The 27,589-nt window shown below is 50.2% G+C and overlaps 1 protein-coding gene across 2 annotated transcripts in view; it reads right to left on the reverse strand.

The window, feature by feature from the left end:
• Positions 1-27,589, reverse strand: part of TSPAN9 (tetraspanin 9) — a 201,359-nt gene that overhangs the window by 171,120 nt on the left and 2,650 nt on the right. The window contains exon 2 of one of the 2 annotated variants that reach the window (XM_030804845.1): positions 23,906-23,972. The exons of the other annotated variant lie outside the window; for it this stretch is intronic. The gene's annotated coding sequence lies outside the window, so the exon portion shown is untranslated. The remainder of the gene's footprint in view (positions 1-23,905; positions 23,973-27,589) is intronic. 2 annotated transcript variants of the gene reach the window in all.

Here is a 27,589-nt window from a genome sequence, read left to right on the forward strand (position 1 = left end):
TAGCTGAAATCCTATACCAAGCCAAAAGATCAATGAAGTGTGAATGCAGAATGAATAGTTTTTTTCAGATTTGCAAGACCAAGAAATATTCATAGAGTACCTACTATATGGTCCATTGCACTGCCCCTGTGGCACATTTATCACAGCACATTGTAGCATCCGATGACTCACTGTCTATGCGATAGACTCTAGAGGAGAGACTGTGTCTTATTCCACTCAATACCTTCAGCACAGGGGTTAGCGCAGGTGCTACGGGGTTACACAAGAAAGGCACTCCGTCCAGAGGGGAACACTTAGTTAGTGGAGGGAGGTGACATCTAAACTGAGTCCACAAGGAGTATCCAGAGACGTGAGGATCAGGTATTGAGGTTTTAGGGAGTTTCTTGCTGGGTTTAGTAATAGAGTTGAAAGTATAAATAGCACGAGGTTGGTCCAGGCAGCAGGAATATGTGCAAAGTCTTGGGGGCCTGGCCAGAGACAAGAGTCCCAGTTGACATTTGAAACTCAAGCCAGGAAGAAATGAATTCATGCCCAGGTAGCACTGGTAATATCACCAGGTATCTGGATTTGTTTCGATCACCTTTTCTGGAACAAGGTAATTTACAAATAAATAAAATACAGCCAATCTGAGCCTGAAGAATGAGGACACTGAAGCAAAAGGCTGTCTCTGGGTGTGACCTAAAGGTCCTTGCAGCAGCTTGGCAGTCCCACAGGGAAGAGGCCACCATGAAGCCAGTGCCCCAAACAGAAAAGGAAAGCCAGACCTAACAAGAGGCATGCATGGCCCCAGATGAAGGGCACAGGGATACGGGGGCTGGACTGGGGCTCTGCTGTGCTTGGTCCCTCTCTCCTCTCCTCAGCCTGTGAAACCCAGAGATTTAAGGCTCAGCAAGATCCCAGGCCCAAAGACTGGGAACGAAGGCCCTGAGTCAACCCATCAGGCAGCCAAACAAGCTGGGGATCTCATCTCAGCCTCCAGGCCACTCCCGCCCCCTGCAGTGCCGCCTGGCAGACCTCAGGTTTTCACGCAGATTTTCACTGGCTGGATTTCGAGGTCAGAAGAAACAGTCAAGGATGAGTAACAGTCTGGCCCCTCCACCACTCTAACTCAAATTTATGGAGGCAGCTTTCTAGATAGAGCCTCCCTTCCCCACTCCCCATGGAGGGGCTGCCGGCGGCTCAAGTCTAATTGGATTTCCACAGCCCCGTGATGATTTCTGTGGTGGCAGCAGTGGTGGTGGTGGTGGCGGCAAGGTTTCTGAAATAGAAACAAAGTCAGGGGCCTGTTTGCTTTGCTTCTGTGGCTGGAAACCCACTGGGATCTGAGCAGCCAGGAGGGAGCCTTTCCTTCCCAAAATGGTCCTTTTCCACCCTACTGAACAATGCACCCTCCATCCCCAGGGCCCCAAGGGCTCTGCAGTCAAGGTCTTGGTTTTGCTGATGGTACATATTCAAGGTCGGGGAAGACAGTCAGCCTGAGCTTGAGAAGCCAGCTCCAGCCTTGCGCTATATAGCCAGGGAGCCTAGGGAGGGGCAGCGTCCCATCCCGTCCCGTCCCATCCCGTCCCATCCCGTCCGTCTTGTTTTGTTGAGACAGGGTCTCACTCTGTTGCCCAGGCTGGAGTGCAGTGGCACCATCATGGCTCACTGCAGACTCCAACTCCTGGGCTCAGGTGATCCTCCCACCTCAACGTCCCAAGCAGCTGTGACTACAGGCACGTGCCACCACCTGTGGCCAATTTTTTTATTTTCTGCAGAGACAGGGGTGTCATTATGTTGCTGAGGTTGAACTCAAATTTCTGGGCTCAAGTGATCCTTCTGTCTCAGTCTCCCAAAGCACTGGGATTACAGGCGTGAGCCACCAGGCCCAGTCCCGTCTTTCTTTTTAAGGACCTCCTCCACTTCCCACCACCAGTTTCTGCCTTTGTTAACTTTACATTTTACAGGCATAATGCCTCCCAGTCTGCAGATCTTAGAACACTGAACCTCCTGTGTCTCCCGTGTCCTCAGTCTCTCCAAGCTCTCTCTCTTCTTTGTTATACAAGAGGGGTAAACTGAGGCACAGGATGTGGTAAGCTAAAAGCCATTATTGTGGGACTCCACCACTGTCAGAAACTCCCACGACAAGTCAGCTGCCAGCTCTTGGTGCCCGTCTCTGACATGTGTCCCCCAAATACCTCCCTGTGGGTATAGGTGGGTATAGGTGGGTATATGCACAGGTGAACTAAGCAATCATGCGAACGTGTGTGTGAGAGCCACAGCATGGGCAGGCGTGTGTGTGTGTGTGCAAGAGCGAGTGTGCATGCTATGTGTAGGTGCACATGGGGTGAGGATGGAGTGGGTGAGGGGTGAGCGGGCATAAGAGTGTGTGTGTGCAAAACTGAGTGTGCACTGAACGTATGAATGAGCACGTGAGGGTAAGGGAGGCGGTGATGAATGTGGATGTGACCAAGCACACCTGAGAACATGAGGGTGTCCATGAGTGTGTGTGTGTGTGTGTGTGTGCACAAAGAGGCCCTAGGCCCCCAGGGGCACGTTCACTCCTTGAGACAACTACTAGGTAGGGCAGGGACCCTCACTCCACCGGGATTCAGACACCAAAGCACATGGTTAACAGAAAAGGAAGCACCCCCATATCCAGAAGCCCCTGTTTCCCGCTCAGCTCGCCTCCTCCCTCCCTGTCCCTCTCAAGGGAAGCTGCACAGAGGCCTGGGCTCCTGGGTTCCCTCCCTTGCTCCACCCCAGCCTTTCTCTCTGACCTCAATTTTTCCAGCCTGTAGCTTTTTTTTTTTTTTTTTTTTTTAAGACAAGGAAAAAAATCTTCCTTACTTCCTCGGGGAGCGATAAATATAAGGATTATGGAAGTGACGTTCTGAAAGTGATCTGAACTACTTGGAAGGAAAGGGATAGGTAAAATACGGGGCATGTTGGCCCAGACTTCACTCAGAAACAGAAGGAGCTTCTCTCCCCTGGGAGAGGACGGCACATCTGCAGCACTCCTCCATCTGCCTGCCTCGGGGCGCTGAGCCCAAGTAGGCAGCAGAAAGCTCAGGCCTCTACACAGCAGGGCTTGTCTGAACACAAAGACACAGGGTCCTGCAGGCCCAGAGAGGCTGCTGTGCACAGACGGGGCACAAATCCCACTCCTCAGACAGCCTCCCCTCATCTGGAAACAATTTGCTTTTCCTCCTACCACACAAGTGAGTTAAAGGAGAGGGCCTGCCCCTCACCCCTCTTCCAGGGTGACCAGCTGAACGCCTGAGAGCAGCTAAAGAACAGGCACAGGGTCCCCCTGCCCATCACCCCCACACGTCTGTCCACTGTTGTCCTAAATGACCAGTCCTTTTGCTCTGGAAATATGGACAAGCGTCCAGGGCACAACCTTTGGAACCTGACTGACCTAAGCTGACAGCTGGCTCCACCACCTTTTAGCTCTGTATCCTTGGACAAAATGTTTACTTTCTCTGAACTTCTTGCTAAGTAAATTGGGGTAAAGTTGCTGGGAAGTTTAAATGAAGTGTCCACAAAAAGAGTCTGCACCGAGCCAGGCACATGATAAGCACTTGGTAGCCAAGAGTTATTAGAGGCCAGGCACGGTGGCTCGCGCCTGTAATCCCAGCACTTTGGGAGGCTGAGGCAGGAGGAATGCTTGAGCCCAGGAGTTCGAAACCAACCTGGGCAACATAGCAAGACCCCCATTTCTACAAAAAATACAAAAATTAACCAGGCGTGGTGGTACATGCCTACAGTCCCAGCTACTCAGGAGGCTGAGGTGGGAGCATCTCTTGAACCCAGGAGTTTGAGGCTTCAGTGAGCCACGATCATGCCACCGGACTCCAGCCTGGGTGACGGAGTGAGACCCTACCTCAAAACAACAACAACAACAATTAAAAAAGAAAAACAGCGATTAGTACTGCTACTGTCACTTAGCCGATTTTCTACCTAGCAGCCACAGCAATCCTTTTGAAATGCATGCCAGCTCTCCCACTCCTTTGCTCAAAGCCCTCCACGGCTCCCATCTCTCCTGCCATAAAAGCTAAAGCCCCTAAGATGGCCTAGATAATCCAAATCCCATGACCTTCCCTTTGCTCACTCCCCTCCAGCTGTGCTAGCCTTGAGCAGGCCTCATGTGCTCCTCCCTCCTGCTCCCGCTGCCCCGGGAGGCACCGCCCCAAGATGTTCATAGTTCACTCCATCCCCATCTTCCAGTCTCCTTAAATGCCACCTCGGTAAGGCCTTCATGGCTCCCTGACCCCACCTCATCCTCCCATCCCGCCCTGCTTTACTGTCCTCCATAGCATTTGCCACCTCCTGATATACACCAATTTTCATTGTCTGTCTCCTCCACCAACATATGAGCTCTTGAGGGCAGGGATTTTTCCTTACTCCTGCAGCCCCAGAGCCGGGAGCAGTGCTTGGCCAGAGGAGCCCTTCAAATATTTGTAGGATGAGGCTTAGGACACTTAGTGTGAACCATGCAGAGGCTGGGACCAGAAACACAAGCCCTAAGCCCACTTTCCCACTCTCCAGGTGCCAGTCCTTTGAGGCTGGTGGATGCCTCATCCCAGCCACTTCTCAAAGTCACAGCCAAGAGACAACAGGAGCCGTGTCTAGGAATACATGTTCATGCATGGCATGGTGGGGAGCCCTACAGAGACAAAGACCCCAAAACGATTTCTCCCAGCAGCATCCCCACAGGCCAACTTGCAGTCCCAGTTTAGGGGCCCTGAGTGCGGAGAGGAAACCACAGAGAGAGTTACAGAGACACAGCTCCTGCCTTGGGGACCAGCTGTCAGGACCTCTGAGGTCCCCAGGTGGGCATGTCCCGTCCGGTTCACCACTGAGTCCCTGGTTCCTAGAGCCTGCCTGCACACCATAAGTGTTCAATCAGTGTTCAGCAAAAGCATAAGTGAGCAAATCCCATACAGATAAGCACGTGAGGAATGGAAAGATAACCAACATAAGAATCCTCAGTAAAATATTAGTTGACCTAAAACAGCATGCGGACAACAGCTACCACGGACAAGGCCGACAAAAATAGTAAATATATTTTCATCATAGTCACATCGAGGGCAAGTATGTTCTGAGGCAGGAACTGGTGATGCAGCCAAGGGGAATGGAGAACAGGCTCAGGAAATCTCTTTTCAGTGAGTGCATTTTAAGAAGTAGGACAAAACTCTGCACATCACGACAGAATGTACTTGGTCAATGCTGACTGTGATTATATCATTGTTTTTATTACTGTCTTGACACCCCCCAATGGAACCAGCTGGAAACTGGGAGGCAGAACATGTAGGTTTCTAAACAGGCTCTCCCACCTAACAGCAAGTGGCCTGGAGCACATGGCTTCACCTCGTGAGTTCATCTTCCTCATTCAAAAGACGGGCAGGTTGGGTGGAACACTGTCCTGGCTACCTGGATGCTGGGATGTCCTTCTCTGGGGCTCAATCATTCAGTCCACAAGTACGGGTTAAGTGACCTCTGTTCCAGATCCAATTTTGAAATATGCAACATGTTATTATTTACTGTAGTCACCATGCTGTGCAGTAGCTCTCAAAAAAAATTCCTCCTTGGGGCCAGGCGCGGTGGCTCACGCCTGTGATCCCAGCACTTTGGGAGGCCCAGGCGGGCGGATCACGAGGTCAGGAGATCGAGACCGTCTTGGCTAACACAGTGAAACCCCGTCTCTACTAAAAATACAAAAAATTAGCCAGGTGTGGTGGTGGGCGCCTGTAGTCCCAGCTACTTGGGAGGCTGAGGCAGGAGAATGGCATGAACCAGGAGGCAGAGCTCGTAGTGAGCCAAGATCATGCCACTGCACTCCAGCCTGGGCGACAGAGCAAGACTCTATCTCAAAAAAAAAAAAAAAAAATTCCTCCTTGGCCAGGCTAAGCAGATTATACCTGTAAACCCCAGCACTTTGGGAGCCAAGGCAAGAGGATCACTTCAGGCCAGGAGTTCGAGGCCAGCGTGGGTAAAATAGCAAGACTCCGCCTCTACAAAAAAATAAAAAAATACTGGCAGGGCATGATGGCATGAGCTTGCAGTCCCAGCTACTTAGGAGGCTGAGGCAGAAGGATCACTTGAACTCAGGAGTCAGAAGATGCAGTGAGTCATGATTACACTACTGTAGTCCAGCCTGGGCAACAGAATGAGGTCCCAACGCAAAAAAAAAAAAAAAAAAAAGCAGGGGGAAAGAGCAGGTGCGTGAAAAATTCTCTCAAGAATTCTGCCAGCACCACTACTAACGGAGCCTCTACAATGTGCAGCAAACCATCCTCAACCCAGTGGGGTGACACGTCCTCAAGAGCTTCCAGTTCGAGGAAAAGAAAGACCCTAGGGAAGAGACATGAGACCCAGAGAAAGGAGTAGATGAACAGGTCAAGAGTGACAGTATCCGTTCACAGCCATATTCCTGAGCACTGGAATGGCTGCAGCAAGGCCACCAGGCTTTGCTGGGAGCCTCCCAGCCACCAGGGAGCAGGGAGAACAACGGGCTAATCAGAGCCATCCTCTGTCTCAAAGGCACTGTGTCTCCAGACACAGGAGACAATGGGACAAGGTGCTGACAGAAGGGGCTGGCCCAGATCAATGGGGTGCCAGTCAGGCCGAAGTGAGAAGAATGGAGATGAGCACAGACACCACCCGGGGTGGCAGCAGCCAGTCCACGAGGCCCGAGAAGAATCCACTTTAGGCAGGAAATAGGGGGTGCTTGTTTCATAAAACAGTAGTAAGGAGCACATTCCAGGTGTGTTTTCTGGATGTGTGTGTAGGCTGGGGATGGGAGGCTGCCAGAGGATGAATCATGGGGCTCAGAGGAGGAGTAAGATCCAAAATTGTGCAGAGTGGCATCTAAGAGATCATCTCATGCAACATCATGGTTAACTTTACAACTCCAAACACAGCATCCCTAAGCAACAGACATGAGTTTGGCTTAAATCCCAGCAGCAACAGGGAGCTCACTATCTTCAAGGTACCCATTTATCTGCTGGATGGTTCAATTTTTAGAAAGTTCTTCCTGGACCTAGACCCAAATCTAATGGCCTAGAATCCTTCACCAACGGTCCTAGGTTCAGTCCTCAATCCTACACATGTTGGAAAACTGTTACTATGCCCCCCTCCAATAGCACTCCATAAAAGACAATTTCCCAACAAAATGAACATTCCCAAATCCTTCATCCAATTCCTATGGAGTGTCGTTTCCATTCTCCCAGTCACGCTCCTCCAGATGACTTCAGACTTGCCAACGCCCCAACCAGAATTAAGCAAACCCAATGCTACAGATGTGATCTGAGCTCCTGGGAGCCAAGCTCCACATCCAGGATGGTACTGTTCTTCTTAGGAACCATGAAGCATGGTTCACTTATATTGTCTTCCATTTATTCTCATTTACTTGTTCAATCAACAAACACTGGCCACCTAGCACTGAGCTAGGTACACGGGATGATGAGAAAAACGCCATATCATCTTTGTACTCAAAGACACAGCCAACTGAGAGAGATAACAACAAAACTAGATAAATTAAGTAAGGGGAAAAGAACATGCTGCTTATGGGTTCTTGTAGGGAGTGTTTCCTAGAGGCACCCACCCCAGTGCAGAAGGATGACACCAGGAAAGGAGGTGATGCCTGGGGTGAGTCTTAAAATAATGCAGGACTCCAGGGGACAGCCCTGGTGAAGCCACAGGGTCTGGACTTACCGTCCCACCTAAAACAACTGAAAAATTGGACAGAACACACGAAACTACTTCAGACATTGGGCAACAGGCAACACAGGACTGCAATCCCTGACAGAAGAATGGAACAAAACAGGCAAGTCCTTTGATTGTCCGGCTTACTTCCTGTAGGCAGCTTCCAGGCAGCAGTTCAGACAACAGGAATCCAAATGGAGTCCAGAGGTCTCACCAAGTTGAGGAGACAGGAATTAGAGTTCATGCAGCTAAGATCCTTAGGGCAGAATACCAGAGAGGAAAGGACAGCACAGAGAGTACGGGGAGACTTGCAGAAGAGTACCCTGGACTCTCTGGCTGATCTGCACACCAGTGGGGCGAAATCCACAAGACTGAGAAAAGAACCACTGGAAAGTAACAGGCCCAACAATCTGTGGAGCACACACAGGGCCAGACAGAGTTCACATTCCCACCAGCAAGAGTGGACAGACCTTGGCTGGGCGCGGTGGCTCACGCCTGTAATCCCAGCACTTTGGGAGGACGAGGCGGGTGTATCACGAGGTCAGGAGATCGAGACTATCCTGGCTAACACGGTGAAACCCCGTCTCTACTAAAAATACTAAAAATTAGCCAGGCGTGGTGGCAGGCACCTGTAGTCCCAGCAACTCTGGAGGCTGAGGCAGAAGAATGGCGTGAACCCGGGAGGCGGAGCTTGCAGTGAGCAGAGATTGTACCACTGCATTCCAGTCTGGGTGACAGAGCAAGGCTCCATCTCAAAAAAAAAAAAAAAAAAGAGTGGACGGACCTCAAAAACACAGGGTATTCGGTAGAATCCTCAGAAGGGTGTTGCCTTAGTAGTGAGGCTAAATGAGCCCTAGACTAAAGGCTGGTCTGAGTCTACCCTAACAAAGCTTAACAGCAAACCTCAAATGTATGAAACTGAGCCCAAGTAATTTAAATGAATGCCGGAATAAAGCCCAATACTACTCAAGGAAATATAACAAAACCCAATACCCATCAACATTAAATTTACAGGATCTGGCATCCAATTAAAAATTAGTAGTACATTCAAAGAAGCAGAAAAATATGGAGAAGAAAAATCATAAATAGAAAAACCAATCAATAGAACAAACCCAAAAACGACAGAGATGATGAAACTAGTAGATAAAGATGAAAAAAACAAGTATTATAAGTATGCTCCAAAGCTCAAGAATGCAGAGGAAAACATCAACATGATAAGACAAAGATACAACAAACACTCAAATGGAATGTCTAGAGATGGGAAATACAATGTCAGAAGTGAAAACTACACCAGAGGAAATTATTGAACATGAGATTACCCACTGCAGAAGATCAGTGCGCTTGAAGACATAGCAATAGAAACTATTCAAAATGAAGCACAGAAGGAAAAAATACTGAAAAAAATAACAACATCAGCAATTTACAGGACAATATCAAACAGTCAAATATCCATATAATTGGGGTACCAGAAAGAAAGGAGAGGGAAGTGGAGACGGAAAAATACTTAAACAACAGCTGAGCAAATTTTCAAATTTGCTAAAACAATGCAGTTAAGGGATACAACAGGCCAGGCACCATGGCTCACACCTGTAATCCCAGCACTTTGGAGGGCCAAGGCAGGTGGATCACCTGAGGTCAGGAGTTCGAGACCAGCCTGGCCAACATGGTGAAACCCCATCTTTACTAAAAACACAAAAATTAGCCAGGCGTGGTGACACACACCCATAGTCACACCGCTACTCAGGAGGTTGAGGAGCAAGAATCACTTGAACCCAGGAGGCTGAGGTTGCAGTGAGGCGGGATCACTCCACTGCATTCCAGGCTGGGCAACAGAGTGAGACTCCAGCCGCCCCCCCCCCAAAAAAAAAGAGAGAGAGAGAGAGAAAGCAATGCCATATCTGGAAGCATTTCAAGCGAGGTAGATCACACTGAGAACAATGAAAAATGAAACCTCATGACTGGGAAAGGAAGAAGGAGCTCCAAGTAATTTGGCATTACAGAAACAATACGGACAAAGTGACTCTAAGTGGAGAACGAGGCTGGATGGGAGCAGATGTCAGTCCCCACCAGGCTCTGTGGGTCTCATGCAGTCACTCAGCCCTCCCTTGCACGCCAAGGATGAACCACCTTGTTCTAGACAGGTGCAACTGATTTTCTGAACCTAAAGGCAAATTTGGCAGTTTTCCTAACAGGAGGGTCCAGAGAACAGAAGCGAGGTCTGGGATCCAAGTTTTAACACCTGAGCCCTCAGCCTGCCCCCTCTTCATGGGAACAACCCAGCTGAGATGGGTCCATCCTTGGACCCTCCATTTGGAACAAAGACAGAGGCAACGAAAACATTCTACCCATCTTTAAGATTCTTCTCCCTGTGACTCCTGGAATCAGGTAACTCTTAAGCCAGAAAGGACTTCAGGGATCATAAACGCCTCACTTGACAGACGGAAAAATCTGAGGCACCAAGAAATGACATGACTTGCCCCAGGCCAGCTGGGGACCCTGACTCCTACTGGGCAGCTCTTCCCACTGACCCGCTCTGCCTGTCACGTCCGGCTGCACTCTGGCATTCTGCACCGCTCTGGCTGAAGTCCTGCATCGGTGCACATCTACACATGCGTGTCTCCACATGTCCACACTAGCTCCTCAGGGGCAGACAGATCCCAGCATCACTGAGCTCCTGAACTTCCACGGAGGAGGTGCTCACACGTCTCCCTCATGTGCACTGAGTGAAAGGGGCTTCTCTGCCTGACTCTGGGAAGAGAGAAAGAGATGAGGACTCCCCAAGCATTTGAGGCCAAGAGCTGTCCCTAGAGCTGTCCCTAGAGATGTCCCTAGCCTGACGTGGGAGAAGGACAGAGAAATTGAAAGAGACATTCAGAGAGGCAGAGAGGCTGATGCACCACCCCAGCCAATGGCTGTTACCAGGCAACTCCCCCAGAGGCATAGATGGGGGGGGGGGGGGGCGGCATTCCTCTGGGCTGTAATTCCTGCTATCTTATCAGATTGGCCCTGGGCCAGCACTGTACTTGCCACCCCTCCTCCAGGAAGTCACAGAAGAGGAAGAGGAAATGGTCTTGAACTTTCCCTCTCTTCCCCTGCCCCCTCCCTGCCATAGTCCCTTCCCTCAGCCCCATCCTCCTTGTGGGTTCTGGGGTGAGCATCTCCTCTCAGAGGTTAAGAATGAGCAAATTCTTGGGCTGCTCCTGGAGCCTCGCTTTTTATCATCCTCCCATTCTGGTCAATTCTCAGAAGCCAGTGGCCGGGAATGCCAGAGAGATCTGAGCTCAGCCCACCAAACCCAAAATAGCCACACACGGGCCTCTCTCAAGTCCTCATGGATCTGGCCATTTTGGGTGCATGTTTTCCTCCAAAGCTGCCCACAGACCCTGCTAGGAGCTCTGAGGTGAACCTGGGTCGAGCTGACACGACCCTGGGTCGAGCTGACGCAGACGGGAGCAGGCATGGGAGGGGGAGAGAAACGACAGAATCTGGGTCACAATCCAGAAAGCCTGGCTCCAGCCTCCTCTGCCGAACTGCCCAGACACCCAAGGAAAGCCAGCCTCAGTATCCTCAGCGTGAAATTCTGAGCAGTGGCCTCCTCTTCCCTCAACGTCGTCGCCACCTCTTTCGGGAAAGGCAGCATAACTCCCCTCCCAGAGCCGTGGACACTTTAACAAGGAGCTCCTGACTTAAGAAAGATCCTCTGCAGGCCGGGCGCGGTGGCTCACGCTTGTAATCCCCAGCACTTTGGGAGGCCGAGGCGGGCGGATCACGAGGTCAGGAGATCGAGACCATCCTGGCTAACACAGTGAAACCCTGTCTCTACTAAAAATACAAAAAAAATTAGCCAAGCGTGGTGGCAGGCGCCTGTAGTCCCAGGCTACTCTTGAGTAGCTACTCAAGAGGCTGAGGCAGGACAATGGCGCGAACCCGGGAGGTGGAGCTTGCAGTGAGCCGAGATCGGGCCACTGCACTCCAGCCTGGGGGACAGAGTGAGATTCCATCTCAAAAAAAAAAGAAAGAAAGAAAGATCCTCACTGCCTCTCCTGAGATGTTTGAAACCCCTGCAATATAAAGACGGGTGGTTTTAAAGGAAGCAAGTGTTCTAAGTGTCCTGGGGAAATGGACAAGATTAGGGACACATCTCTTAGATCACAAGTGCAGTATTCATTCATTCATTCAAAAAATATTTCTGTGTCCACCAGGTGCCAGGTAATGAGAAAACAGGGAAAGCACCAGTGAATGGAAAATCAAGGTCTCTGCTCTTCAGAAGGAATAAAGAGACAATGTACAAGAGATACTTAGGAGAGATGTTAGAAATGCCCCTGCCTCTGAGAATGCCAGTGAGGCCGCAGAAGTCCCATGCCAGTAAGTCAGTTCTCCAGCAGGCAGAGCAGACCCTAGAGTTGTGGGGAATCAGGAGGTAGAGGTGGCTGCAAGGTCTCCGAAACACCTCGGTGCACTATGGCACTGGGTTTAGGATGTGGCAGTATCTATTTTAGTTCCTGACTTGAATCAAGAATGTATTAAAGATTATTGATTTTTACCGGGCGTGGTGGCTCATGCTGTAATCCCAGTACTTTGGGAGGCTGAGGCTGGCAGATCACCTGAGGTCAGGAGTTTGAGACCAGCCTGACCAACATGGAGAAACCTCGTCTCTGCTAAAAATACAAAATTAGCCAGGAGTAGTGGCAGCCACCTGTAATCCCATCTACTCGGGAGGCTGAGGCAGGAGAATCGCTTGAACCCAGGAGCAGAGGTTGCGGTGAGCCGAGACTGCACCACTGCACTCCAGCCTGGGCAACAAGAGCAAAACTCCATCTCAAAAAAAAAAAACAACAACAAGATAATTGATTTAAAACAACCACCCAAAAAAACAGATATTCCCTTAGGTGATTCTTTTTTTTCTTTTTTTGGAGACGGAGTCTCTCTCTGTCGCCCAGGCTGGAGTGCAGTGGCGCCATCTCGGCTCACTGCAAGCTCCGCCTCCCAGGTTCACGCCATTCTCCCTGCCTCAGCCTCTCCGAGTAGCTGGGACTACAGGCGCCCGCCACCACGCCCGGCTAATTTTTTGTATTTTTAGTAGAGACGGGGTTTCACCGTGGTCTCGATCTCCTGACCTCGTGATCCGCCTGCCTCGGCCTCCCAAAGTGCTGGGATTACAAGCGTGAGCCACCGCGCCCGGCTTCCCTTAGGTGTTTCTTTAAAGCCACGCCATCATCCTATGAATGCCTATGAGGACTGCTGGGCAATAATTTTCTTAGAGAGGCATGGGGAGGCCCCTAGAGTCTTCTACTCTGCTGCAGTTTCCACAAAGAAAAGGTTTGGGAATTTCTCCTCTAGAGGCAATGTTGGGAAGATGTGCAAAGAAAGCAGGAATCTGGGGGTGGCTTGACCCTGCCTCTTAGATTTCATCTCCAAAAGGCCATGCTGATCTCCTGCCACTGCTAGAAACAGAATGCCTCTCCAAGAGGCTGTGGCATTTTAAGAGAAGACTCCTGGGCTGGGCGTGGTGGCTCACTCATGCCTGTAATCCCAACACTTTGGGAGGCAGAAGCAGAAGAATCCCTTAAGGCCAGGAGTTCAAGACCAGCCTGGGCAACATAGTGCGACCCCATCTCTACAAATAAATAATAATTAGTCAGTCACGGTGTTGCACACCTGTGGCCCCAACTACTCAGGAGGCTGAGGCAGGAGGATTGCTTGAGCCCAGGAGTGGGAGGCTGCAGTGAGCTACTATTGCACTACTGCACTCCAGCGTCATGACAGAGCGAGACCCTGTCTCTAAAAATAAATAAATAAATACAAATAACAATAAAACAAAGCAAATCAAGAGAAGACTCCTGAAAACCAAAGAGCCTCCGAAAGAACAAACATCTAATGACAGGGGTTCCACCAGCTGGCCAAGCTAGTGAAGAGGCATTTTAAGGTAGGATGGGGTCTTTCCCTCAATCCCTCAAACTGTGATTGGCCCAGCTGAGTTTCTTTCCATAGCTGTAACTCACTATCCCCTTCCTATCTCCCACCAACAAACATCTGTTAAGGTCTACTCTGTGTCAGGCACTCTTCTAATGCGGGATCCATTAGATCTGCCCTCTGTTCCCTGCAACAGAAACCTGTGGCTGGGTTGGAGGTGGCATGAGGTAGCCCCCAGCCCCCATCCACGTTCTGTAGCAGAATCAGGAACTGCAGCTGATGCCCTCCCCACTGCCCTGAGGGCACTCAGAGACTCACCAGCTTTTATGGGTGAGCTGGAGACCAGACCCTACCTCTCCACTTTTCTCCCTATGGTCAAATTCACCTTCTCCCTTGCCCCAGAATCAGGATGGGGGCTCACACTCAAGATCCCTACTGCCCCCCAACGCCTGGCCCCCAAAGACAGGGTCAAGTCCATCTACTTCGGCTGATGGGCACAGCACAATCAAAGCCAGCTGCAAGGTGGGCCCAGGAAACCAGACTGCCAGCCCGTCTCCCAGAACTGGGGGCAATTCTGTGGCTTCCCTCCTTGGCCTAAGTGTGTCCTGCAATTAGTGTCAGCATCCCAAAGGCCAGCGGCCCCAGAAATATTCCCAGAGAAGATAATGTATATGATTCAGGTCAATTCCAGGACTCTGAATGTTTTCCATGTTCCAGGTTCAATCTGAACATCAGAATGTGAGCTCCTTGCAGAAAGAGGCCCAGCCTGCAGTGTCCAGGCCAAGAGCAGGCTCGAAGCACTCGCCAGTTCCCCCAGCCCTGGGCATGGTGGCAGGGAGGCCTGCCTACTCATTTCTAACTCCCTCTCAGCCAGTCAACTGCGGCCTGTCTGGGAAAGCCACACACTGGTTCCAAAGATGTTGCTACTGTGCTCCTGAAGAACAATCGTCAGAGCCCAGGGAGTCCACGGAGCATCCTCAGGGAAGGACCATCCTTATCCTTACGGGGACATCCAATGTGCCAAACAACTGAGACCCATTTGGATGCGCAGTGGGTAAGGTGGATGATGAAAGTGGGTAGCATCATTTTTTATGTCAAATTAGGTGTGATCATACAGCGGTGACAGCTCCCTGCTGAGTGAAGGCAGGTATCTCCTCTCAGGGGGCTCTGGCTGTATCCACAGCAATCTTATCCCTCCCTACTTGGCTTGCTGCCTTTAGAGCCCACTCCTGGGTGTTATAGGTGCTGCAGGACTGGGCCCTCAGGACTATGAGGGAACTGGGTAAAACAGGAATAGACATTTGTGGCCATGAGCAGAAAGAGCTGGGGACTGACATAACTTTACACTTGGCTAAAGCTCTCTTATCACACGGAGCACCTGGGCCAAAACATGCCTCAGACCCTTGAGGAATCAAAGCACACAATGACGACTTACTGATTCACTGACATATGACTTGAGCATGCGGGAGTTTGAATCCATCCTCACAGCCATGGAGAACAAGTAACGGAGGGGTGGAGTGGGGACCTGAGCAGAGAAGTAAGGAGTCAGGGAGGGCCTTGCAGGTCTCTGCTTCTGGGGAATTTACCTGCTACAGGCCTCAAGCTAGCAAGCCCTCAGCTGGAGCAGGCTGAGGAGCTCTATCCAGTTTTTTCCAATTCTACGGCCAAAAGCAGTTTACTGAGGTTTCTTTTCTTGTCCGTGATGCCAGATTTCTCAAAGGTTTGCAGAGTCAGCATTGCATGTTTTTGTCAACACTGAGCACTGATTAATACAAAACCTGTGAGCTGATCAGCTCATTAACCCTGCAACAGGAGCACAATGCTGGCACCCCCAAGTCACCCAGAGGCACTGGGGAGCTCCCAAGGGTGCTGCGGTGCCAGGCCATACTCCCTCCTCCAACGTAAGTCTTCAGCAACTCCTCTCCCACAGCACAGTTGAAGACGCCAGGCCAGAGGCTGAGTTGTGGGGGTGCAGAACGCTTTCACAGTGAGCCTTTTCAGCTACAAAACATTTCTTTACTAAAAGCTGCTGAGGGGGAGCAGGGAGACAATAAAACACCAAGGGGATTTCGAACGCGAAAGCCCACTCCGCCTTTGTTCTTATTTGATGAATGCAAAAACCACCCAGCAGTTGACAAGCAAAAGAACACTCCTGCACGGGAAAGTGCATTTCATCAGGTCCAGCCTCAGATCTCCAGGGAGAGGTAAGTTTGATGAATGATTGGCGCTGGGGAGAACTTTTCCACCAGCAGCTCCACTGCAGCATCCTCTAAGCTGGGGTTTGGGGATTCATTAATGACCCATCACTGGCTCTTCCCCTGCCTCCTCCTGCCTCCCTGCCATTGGTGACATTTCACAGGAAGGGAACAGTCACTAAGGCAGGTGATGGGAAAATTAAATATAAAAACGAACACCTTGTGGGAAGTCACAGTGTCAAGTCCATTGTGAGTTGCCTGAGAAGGAAAAGTGAAGTCTGTGAATCATATAGGCCTGGGCCCTCTTATTTCATATCCGAGGTTATGAGGGGCTGGGGAGGAAGCCTGGAGCATAGTGGTTGGGCAAATGAATGAATAAAATCCCAGCAGAGGCCTGGGCCTGGAAGGCCGGACTAGCTTTGTTAAGACCTGTCGCTCACTGACACGTTTTTCAGAGATGCCATGAAAATTAGCACGGAGTACCAAGAAGACAAGCTCTTGGCAGCTTGCAGAGGGCAGGAAGGTTTGACTTCTACAGCTCTTAGAGCCATAGGGCAGGAGACACTCTCTACTACAAAGCCCAAGCCTCTGCCAGCGCTAGCCGCGTGCACACACACAACGCACTGACTCCACTTTAAAGGACACTCAACATGAAGATCAAGTGTTTGCCAGTTTCCCTGGATGACCCATCTGGGGACGAACAGTGATCTGGGAGGAGAAGGGGTTTGCATTATCTTCCAAAGATCGGTGGGGTCTATTCTTCAGTATTCCTCATTATCTGTGGGGTCTATTCCTCATGCTTCTGGGCACAGGGAGGGATCGCATGCCCGTGTCCTCCCCACCTGGAACACACATGCCTTCCTTGTGCCATGGCCAGCCTTCCCACCAAGAGGTGGAGTCTGCCCGCCCCCGGAGTTCTGCTGGTCCCATGACTTGCTTTTACCAGCAATCAACAGACATTGTGTGTGTGAGGCTTCAGAGCCTAGATATTAAGAGGTCTTGTAGACTGTTTTCATCTGGAAAGCTAGTTTCCTTGACAGTGAGAAACCACGCAGCGGAGGAGAAGCCCGGCTGACAGCCAGCACCAACCACCAGATATATGATGAAGCTTCCTTGGGCTGTCCAGGGCCTGCAGAGCCACCAGCTGACTGCTACCGCATTAATAAGCCCAGGCAAGACTGCAGAGACCAGCCCAAAAGGCTAACCCATAGAACCAGAAGCAAAGAAAATGGTGTTTGTGTTAATCCACTATATTTTGGGTTGGTCTACGCAGCATAGATCTCAATGATGTGGCCGGGCGCAGTGGCTCACGCCTTTAATCCCAGCACTTTGGGAGGCTGAGGTGGGCGGATCACGAGGTCAGGAGATTGAGACCATCCTGGCTAACATGGTGAAACCCCGTCTCTACTAAAAATACAAAAAAATTAGCAGGGCATGGTAGTGGGTGCCTGTAGTCCCAGCTACTCAGGAGGCTGAGGCAGGAGAATGGTGTGAACCTGGGAGGCGGAGCTTGCAGTGGGCCGAGATCACGCCACTGCACTCCAGCCTGGGCAACAGAGTGAGACTCCATCTCAAAAAAAAAAAAAAAAAAAGATCTCAGTGATGAATGGAAGAAAATCCATTCAGCAAGTCTGTGCAACTATGGAAAAGAATAAGGTTGTTCTGAATGCACTGATGTGAAAAGATGCCTAAAGAACGGGCGAAACACTAAGTTGAATTCAATTCTACTTACGGAAATTGAGAAGATAAATTGAGAAGGTAGACGGCTGGATGCTAGTCTATCCAGAAATATCTGGAAATAATACAAACCAAAGTATTAACAGTGATTATCTCTGATGGGTAGGATTAGGGGAAATTTTCCTTTTCTATAATTTATGTAATGTTTGGATATTATAATGAGTTTTTATTATTTTGCGACAAAAAAAGGATGCTTTTATTTTATTTATTTATTTATTTATTTTGAGACAGGATCTCACTCTGTTGCCCAGGCTGGAGTACAGCGGTGTGATCACAGCTCACTGTAGCCTCAAACTCCTATGCTCAGGCAACCCTCCCACTTCAGCCTCCTGAGTGGCTAGGACTACAGTTATGCATGCCTGGCTACGTTTTTTAATTTTTTGTAGAGTCTGGGTCTTGCTGTGTTGCCCAGGTGGTCTCAAACTCCTGAGCTCAACTGATCATCCCACCTCACACCCCCAGAGTGCTGGGAGTACAGGCGTAAGCTACCACACCCAGCCAAAAGGATGCTTTTTTTAAAAAATTCACCTTGAGACCAGGTGCACTGGCTCAAACCTGTAATCCCAGCACTTTGGGAGGCCGAGGTGGGCGGATCACAAGGTCAGGAGATCAAGACCATCCTGCCCAACATGGTAAAACCCTGTCTCTACTAAAAATACAAAAATTAGCCAGGCATGGTGGCACATGCCTGTAATCCCAGCTACTCGGGAGGCTGAGGCAGGAGAATCCCTTGAACTAGGGAGTCAGAGGTTGCAGTGAGCCAAGATCGCACCACTGCACTCCAGCCTGGGGGACACAGCAAGACTCGTCTCAAAAAAAAAAAAAAAAAAAAAATTCACCTTGAATTCTGCTACAATCTAATTTTTCCTATAATGTCCCTTTTATTTATTTTTTTTTTTTGAGATGGAGTCTTGCTCTGTCACCCAGGCTGGAGTGCAGTGGTGGGATTTCAGCTCACTGCAAGCTCCACCTCCCAGGTTCATGCCATTCTCCTGCCTCAGCCTCCCGAGTAGCTGGGACTACAGGCACCTGCCACCATGCCTGGCTAATTTTTTGTATTTTTAGCACAGACAGGGTTTCACCGTACTAGCCAGGATGATCTCATCTCCTGACCTCGTGATCCACCCCTCGGCCTCCCAAAGTGCTGGGATTACAGGCATGAGCCACCACACCCGGCCTACAATGTCCCTTTTCATCCTGTCATTCCACTGTTCAAAGACCAACACTGGCTCCCACCACCAGCCTCCCACGCCTGAGCTGCTCCGAGCAGTATGTCAGGTGCCCCAGAGGAAGAGCTCACCCTCTCCTGCAGGCCACACCTGTCCCCACCCCAACCAAGCTCGCGGCCGGCACTACAACCCCTCAGAGACCTTTCTCTTTCCTCCCTAAATCCCAGCCCTCCCTCAAGGCCCAGCCTGATCCCCTCTGAGTTTCTCAAATGGATGCCGAGGAAAAGTTCCACCAACCCTGCCCTGAATTGCATGGTCTCCAGTGTTCTCCCTGCACTGCGGGCACGAATTGCTCTGTCCAGGAGACCTTCACAGACACAGGCCCCCACCAGCTCCAGCTTCTCTGGCCAACAGTGGGGGCAGGCTGAGCCAAGACAGGTTGTTCCACCTGGATGACGGGTGACAGCCAGACCTGGAGCTTCACCCCCAACCCGACCCATCCCCAGCAGCAAGTCAGTGGAAGCCAAATTGAAATGGCTGCTAATTTGGAGTGACTCACACCATGGGTGATGATGTAAGCGCCTCTAGGTCCCACATGCTGCAGACAGCACTCAAAATGGTCGAACAAATCCAAACTCTGGCTTCAAACCTAATTGCTTTCCTGGGGGACCCAATGGCTCTTCCTCACTCAGGTCTTTGCAATCCGTATGTCCAGTTTTTAAACAAAGCTGTTTAGAATCTCCCAGGATTAAAACAAGTGGAAAATTGCAAGCCCAGACCTCTACCTCAATTTTCTCTAAAACAAAACACATCATTCTGCATGTTCACACACCGGAAAGACACAGTTCATTCAAACTCAGCTGGGCACCCTGCCCCTGTGAGCCCTCCTGTAGAGCCTGGCCCTGAGAGGGGGCTGGGGACTTGCTGAGGCAGGATCTGCTCCTACCGTCCCTGGCACTGCCACCCCCAGGGCTTGTCAGAGAGCTTCGGGCCCCCAAGCCTCAGTCTCCACACTGGCAGGTGGCCAGGGGAGAGGCTGTCAGCAGAGTTCCCAGGTACTGTGTCCAGGTTTTACCCTGCCCTCTAAGGGGAAGGCACTCACATCACAGGTATATACTGACATTTTTTTTTTTCCGAGATGGAGTCTTGCTCTATTGCCCAGGCTGGAGTGCAGTGGCTGATCTTGGCTCACTGCAACCTCTGCCTCCCAGGTTCAAGCAATTCTCCTGCCTCAGCCTCTCGAGTGTCTGGTATTACAGGTGTGCACCACCAATCCCGGCTAATTTTTGTATTTTTAGTAGAGATGGGGTTTCACCATGTTGGCCAGGCTGATCTCGAACTCTCGACCTCATGATTCGCCTACCTTGGCTTCCCAAAGCGCTGGGATTACAGGTGTGAGTCACTATGCCCAGCCCCTTTTTTTCCTTGAGACACGGTCTCACTCTGTCACCTAGCTGGGAGTGCAGTGGTACAATCATGGCTCACTACAGCCTCAACTTTCTGGGCTCAAGCAATCCTCCTGCCTCAGCCTCCCGAGTAGCTGGGACTACAGGCACACACTAACTACCGCACCTGACTAATTTTTTTTTCTATTCTTATTAGAGACGAGGTCTCACTATGCTGTCCAGGCTAGTCTCAAGCAGTGCTCCCGCCTTGGCCTCTGAAAGTGCTGGGCCTACAGATTTGAGGGACTGTGTCTGGCCTATACTGATCTATTGAGAGTGCACACATGGGCCCCTCCGCTAAGTGCCAAAACAATGCAGAGTGCCCTCCCACAGAGACCCATGCAAGCACACCCAGCACACATGTAAGGTAAGTGTGTGCACAGTCACTAACACCCACGCATGTGCATGGCTGCACCCTGTTTCAATCTTGCTCTGAGAATCCCTCCCACCCCAGCTCACTTCCCTCACCTGTTCACTGTCCTCAGAGGCCCTCTCCCTGACCCTGAACCTGACACATTCCCCACACTGCAAGGGGAGGGACCAGACTGTGAGTGTTCCCAGCAACGTGTGCACCCCATGACTGGAGGCAGTGTGCCCGCAAGTGTGCGCACAGCCAGGGTCACTGCCCACGAGGGCTCAAGGGGGTTGGACTTTGTTCTGGCTGCACAATAACATATTCACTTTAATTTTTGCTTGTAACCTGAAGAAGGGCCATTTTTCGAATTTGCACAAACGTGCTGTAAGAGTTAGCAGCAACCCTACGCTACTAAGGCCAAGGCCAAGGCCTCACCAAGATCCTGTACCCCAAAGGCCACAAGACCCTCCAGCCTTCCTGCAATACCAGCAGAGCCTCCCCAGCAGGTGGGGGGATTTCAGGGGGCACTTACTGAGCTTCCTGACTCTTCAGACCCCCTGGACTGCTCTCTACCCCATCCTTTCCTGTTCCTATCACAAGATCAGATGTTTTAAAAATGATGATCATTGAGAGTAGAAATGGTCACAAGACTCTCAGAAAGTGAGTGAATATTCCAAGTATCATCAATTTCCAGCCATCCACTGCAAGGGAGCTTGAGAGAAAACAGAGGGCGGAAGGGGTGTGGTAAATCAAAGCACAGATAATACTAAACAATAGGCCAAAAAAAAATCTACATTTGGCTCCAAAGTATTGGGCTGAAATGCAGAGAGGATCATGCTCCCAACTCTAGATGCCAGTAAAGGGGTTCTTCTGTCTCCTTCCCATTCTGAAGAGCACCCTCCTGGTTCAGGCTAAAATTCTGGTTATGCTTTTGGTTTGAGAGCAAGGAGAGAGTTTGGAAGCTAACCTGCTCCAGGCAGATATTCTCATTGCGTTATGCTGTGGCTATGACTGAAGTTGAAGTGATTAACATGCAGGGCTGGGGTCCAGCAATGGAGGCTCACTCCTCACTGCCTCAGGCAGGGGCACGAAGAAGAGTTAGAACCAAATCAACAGCAGAGCCGTCAGCACAGGACAGAAGTCAGGTAGTAGGATCCCGCCGTTCGCCACTCACGGGGCAGGGGACCATCTCTGCAAACAACCTCCACCCCCAGTCCGGCTCCTATCAGAAGTCAGCATCTCCAGTTTACTCATTAACTTCACTCTTTCCTCCTACATCCACCTCCAGGTCAGAGGCCCAGAAGGCACTAGTCAGAGGCAGAAGGCAGGCCCACGACTGGAAGCCAAAACCCAGGCATACCAACTCATCCCACCTCAGAAACCACCTCCAGCAGAGCCAGAAAGAACCTTGGCAGTGGGTCACCCAACCTGCCGCTTTGTAGGTGAGGAAAATGGCCTGAAGAAGGCAATCAACTTGCCCAAGTTCGCACAGCAGTTAGAGGTAGGAGCAGGAGCCAGGACAAGAACCTCCCACCCCAGAGCTGGTCAACATCCCAGAGCACGGCTCCAGAGCATGACAAGAAATGGCAAAACCAAAGCCCCCTGGAGCCACAGCCATCAGAGAGGATCAACGTCCTGTCTGCCGAGGCCTTCGCTCACGTCTCCCTCACTTGGGTTTCAATGCAGATGCACAGAAGAAAGACAGTCATCTGGATAGACACGGCTGGTGATGTCAGGGGCTATCTGTGTCTCCCCAAGGCCATACAGGCCTCCTGGGGAGCCCTTCACCAAGTTATGTCTGTCAGGGCCCACCAGGAACAGGCCCCACAGGATGTGGGGGACATGCCACACAGCAGGATGGTCATTCCCTTGTCCTTAAGTCCTTCCCTCTCTGCCGCCCAGTTTTGTTTTTTTTTTTTTTAATAGGGACAAAGTTTTTCTATATTGCCCAGTCTAGTCTTGAACTCCTGCCTCAGCCTCCCAAAGTGCAGGGATTCCAGGCGTGAGCCACTGCACCTGGATGGATGCTGCCTGATCTTCACCAAACTAATTTTCCTCCACCCAAGCCCATGTGCCTGGCTGCACTGCACCATCCAGTGATATGCGATGCCTCAAATCCCAGAGCTGCGAGAATGAAAGCAGACACCCATCCGGGCCCCAGGGAGGCGGGAGGAGGACTTAAAATGGGAGCTCAGGCATTCCTGCCGCAAGCAGGCTCAGGGAGGGACCTGGAGCGGATTCCCAGAGTCAGTTAAGAACAGCCGCAGGTCTGCATTAGAAAAGGCAGGCGCTGCAGAGTCATAGCATCTGGGCTGGAGCCCCTGCTCCGGCTAACACTATGTGGGCCTTACCTGCTGCCACTGGTAAAGGAGGGGGACTTGACAGCTACCCCATGGGGCCTTTGTGAAAGTTAAATAAGATTTAAATTATAACTTCATCTGATTAAGTTAAATTGGTTGTGGGCATTTGTAAAGGGTCTAAAACTGAGTCTGATGATGATGACAAATATGAATACTGGCATCCTAATATAACGTACAAGGCGTGGCAGGACAATAAGAGGTTCCTGGCCACTCTTGGGGAACCAAATAATCCCTGCTGGAACTCACAGACAAGAGAATGTTTGGCAAGATGAGCCACCAGCCAGCACCATTCCGCCCCCTCTCCCTGCTCCACCGACTACACCACTGGGTTCAGGGAAGGTAAGATTTTACAAATCACCCAACAGGGAGAAGCTGCAGGAGAAAACACACATAAATTAAACATAAAAAGGCCCAGGTCGGTAAACAGCACCCCAAGGGAACCTGAATCAGCACCGTCCACCCCCATTGTCTGGCTGCCTGGTCTGTAGTCTGGCACAGCAGAGGCCTCGATGCACAAGTGCTAGGAACAATGAACAAACCATCAGCAAGACCCCCAGGAGCCTGGAGGAGCAGAGAAGAGGGCCCCATAAGAGTCCTGGTGGAGGGCGGTGGACAGACCAAGATGGAGACACTGAGGATTGGCCAGGACTCCTGCATCTTCTCTTCTGGCCTGTTGTGGGAGGCCCCTCCACCCTGGCTCCCAAGCCTGCTGGGAGGAGACAGGAAGCAGGAAGTTACAGGCCTCTCCCTAGGCTTCCTCCACACAAATGGGGTGGCCAAGAAAGAATCTAAGAGTACCATCAGCCACCAATCAGAAATAGTGGGGAGGAGATAATTCTTGCCTGGCCCCCAAAGCCCAATTTAAGGAGCTTAGAAAATCAAAGCCAGGAGTCAGGGCAGGACAACTAGAAAATGTCAGCATCCTCTTCTATCCTGCCCAACCCACAGTTAAAGGGCAAGAAAGACCTTGACTTCAGATGGAGTTTATAACACACAAACGTTCAGAGGCCCTACCCCACAATGGACCTGGACCAACACTGACCTGTTCTCTCTGAACTTCCTGCAAACACCTTGGCTGCTGACAAATAAAAGAAGGTTCCAGGATATTCCTGCAGGAAGGCAAAAAATTAGGTCATCACTTTGGTAAGAAGCCACTCTAGGGTGAATTCTGTCCATCAAGGACCACTCTTTGGGGCAGCAGTCCCCTACCAAGAAACTGCTCACTCAACAAATGGAGAAGGACAGAAATGGCAAACAGGAAGGCAGTGTGCTAATGCCATTCAGTTGGTGGTGGGTACCCAAGGCATTATGAGCAGAACCCAAGCCCTGGCCCAGTAGAAAAGACAGCTGCAATTGATTAGTGATGTCTGCCACGGGCAGTTACAGAAGTAACAGAATCCCCGCCATATATTTGTCATCCCTGGGGTAGACCTTTGTCATCCAAGGATTTAATATTACAATTTTGGCCACTCACAGTGACCCAAAGTTTCAAGATATGTAAAAGTGTGTAAACTTACTGAGATGTGTTTGCATCGCATACGCTATGAGGTCAATATAAAGGAACGGGCCACCTTGTTGTTTTCATCTCTACCACATTCAAAGTTACTCTTATGGCGCAATAAAAACTTGGTGGAAAATAGCCATCAAGTGAGAAATAAAACTGCAGCAGAAACTGAAAGGGCAGTTAACTTGGGGTGTGAGGATATATACAGGAAACATTTGACTCTGCAGAAACATGACTCCAGAGAAAGCCAGGCCCATGAACAACTATTGCTGTGGATACAAATTTGGGATGCTAGAAAGTGCAAGATTCATTTCTTGAGATCGTGAGGGGCCCACTGTGCCTACTCTGTTCTGTGCCTCACAGCAGTGAATTCAGGGTCAAGGAGAACATCAGAGGGAGTTAGAATCCATGCCCTGAAGGGGCTTGCAGTCTAGTTGACGAAACAATACCTACTGGAAACAGCAAATGGCATTGCATTTTCACAATCACCCAGCACAGAATCAGCTTCAATTCCCCTTCACCTTCATCCTTTCCTCACCTCCCCATCCAATCAAGTTACAAATGATCCTGATCCTACTTCCAAAATGTCTCAGGTTCATTGTCTCCTCACCATTCCTCACAAGTGCTCAGCCACTCTCCCTGCCATGATGTCCCCTCTTCACAGACCTCAGATTCACCCTCTTAAGCCCAGCCCTGCTTCTCTTACCCTTGCTTAAAACCTGCAAACTTCCCAGGGCCTCTCAAGGTTGATGGCTATCTCCACAGCACCAGTTTAATGCTGGCACATGGCGGGCAATCAAGTTCTCTTGGAAGAATGAATGGACAGATAAAGTTCTTGGCTGGTGATTTGAAAGCCACCCACAATACAGCTGTTATCTACCTGCCCAATCTCTCCTCCATGGCTTCCCTGCACACATGCCACACCTGGCCCACCTGCACCATTCACAAGCACCATTCAACTTTCTCAGCGCCTAGCCCCAGGCTGATCCTTCCTCCTACCATTGAAATGCAAGCTCCTCTCCGGGGTTCGTGTCCACCACCACCTGCTGCATGAAATGGTGCTCCTCGATCAAGGTGACTGAACTGTTTCAACCCACATAACATTCTGCTCTTAGAAGCCATTCGCCTTGTCCTTTGAATTGTCATCTTTTGAACCCGTTTCTCAACTCTTTACTGGCTTATAAGCCCCATGAAGATAAGGACGTTTATCTTTTTTATTTTTGCAGCATCAGAACTTAGCACAGACTTTTTTTTTTTAAAGAGACAGAATTCTTGCTCTGTTACTCAGCCTGGAGTGCAGTGACACAATTACGGCTCACTGAAGCCTCGAACTCCTGAACTCAAGCAATCCTTCCACCTCCAGCTGGGACCATAGGTCCACAGGTGTGTACCACCACACCTGGCATATATATATATATATATATATATATATATATATATACACACACACACGATTTTTTAGATACAGAGGCCTCCCTATGTTGCCCAGGTGGTCTCAAATCCATGGGCTCAAGTGATCCTCCCGCATCAGCTTCCCAAAGTATTGGGATTATAGATGTGAGGCACTGCATCCAGCCCAGCACAGACTCTTATACATGTGACACATATACTGTTTGTGGAGTTCACTAGAGAACCATCCAAGGAAGTATATAAAGGCCAGGAGCAAAACAAAGACAGAAAATGCCATAGGAGTTCCCAGGAAAAAGAGGTTCATTTGGGATGGGATGCCAGGGTCTTGAAAGGAGCTCAGACATGAGAAAAGTCTTGAAAGAGGAGAAGGATGGAAGAACTATCCAGGAAGGTGGAAGAGGATGAACTAAGCGGCCAAGAAGGAATGCGCAAAGCATGCCTGGGAAATGAGTCTGGCTAGAACCAAGGGTTCCAGGAGGGAGAAGAGTGGCAATAAGGCTAGACGGGCAGGATGCTGAATGCCAGGCAAATGCACCTGGATGAGATCCACTCCCTCTTAGTCAGTGAGGATGACAACCACTGCAGGCTGGGCCCTCATGGTAGAGAAAAGAAGTCTTGTCCTCTCTTGTTCCAAGCATATTAGTCCAGTCTCCTCCACGAGGTTAAAAATAACAGCCACCATTTACTGCACACCTGCTGTATATGAGGCCCTGAGCTACATGCCTTACATACATCAGCTCATGGCTCCTTCACAACACCCTGAGTACTTGGTATTGTTACCCTCACTTTGCAAGCAGGGAGCTGAGGCTAAAGGAGGTGAAGGCACCTGCCCAAGTCCCAACCCACTCACTCATTCACTCAACAGTGCTGGCTGGCCCTTGGGTTACAGGCCTGCGACAAGGGGGCACTCCCTCCAGCCACCCCATGTTCAAGGGCTTCCCACCTAAGCTGGGCTGCTTCTCCACAACTCTCCCGATTAATTCCTCAAGGTCAGCATTTACTAAGCACACAGCAGGAGCTTAATAAAGCTAAACAGACAGAATAGTAGCTGCCAGAGGCTGGGAGGAGGGGGAAACAGTTGTTTCATGAATATTAAATCTTCAGCTTTACAAGATAAGATAATTTCTGGAGCTCTGTTGCACAACAATGTAAATATACTTAATGCTACTGAACTGTACACTTAAAAATGGTTAAAATGTACACTTAAGATTTTACATTTGCCGGGTGTGGTGGCTCATGCCTGTAATCCCAGCACTTTGGGAGGCCGAGGAGGGTGGATCACAAAGTCAGGAGTTCAAGACCAGCTTGGCTGACATGGTGAAACCCTGTCTCTACTAAAAAAAATACAAAATTTAGCCGAGGGTGGTGGCAGGCGCCTGTAATCCCAGCTACTGGGGAGGCTGAGGCAGGAGAATCGCTTGAACCCAGGTGGCGGAGGTTGCAGTGAGCTGAGATTATGCCACTGCACTCCAGCCTGGGCGACAGAGTGAGACTCCATCTCAAAAACAAAACAAAACAACAAAAAAAAGATTTTACATTCAGTGTTTTTTTAACCACAATTTAAAAAATTTTTTATATAAAGCACACTTCCTAATTGATTGAGTGGCTGCCAATATCTCCCACTGTTAATTATCTGATGCTGGAAGAGACTCTAGAATATTTCTAATCCAATATACCACCAAAACGGAGAGTTGGAAAGAGGAGGTAAATCGCCCAAGGTTGCACAAATAGGTGGTGCCAGGTGAAGGCAAGGCTCAACATAGAAGAAAGGGGCTGGGCGTGGTGGCTCACGCCTGTAATCCCAACACTTTG

This window comes from Nomascus leucogenys, chromosome 23 (genome assembly GCF_006542625.1).
Source record: "Nomascus leucogenys isolate Asia chromosome 23, Asia_NLE_v1, whole genome shotgun sequence".
Taxonomy (NCBI): Eukaryota; Metazoa; Chordata; class Mammalia; order Primates; family Hylobatidae; genus Nomascus; species Nomascus leucogenys.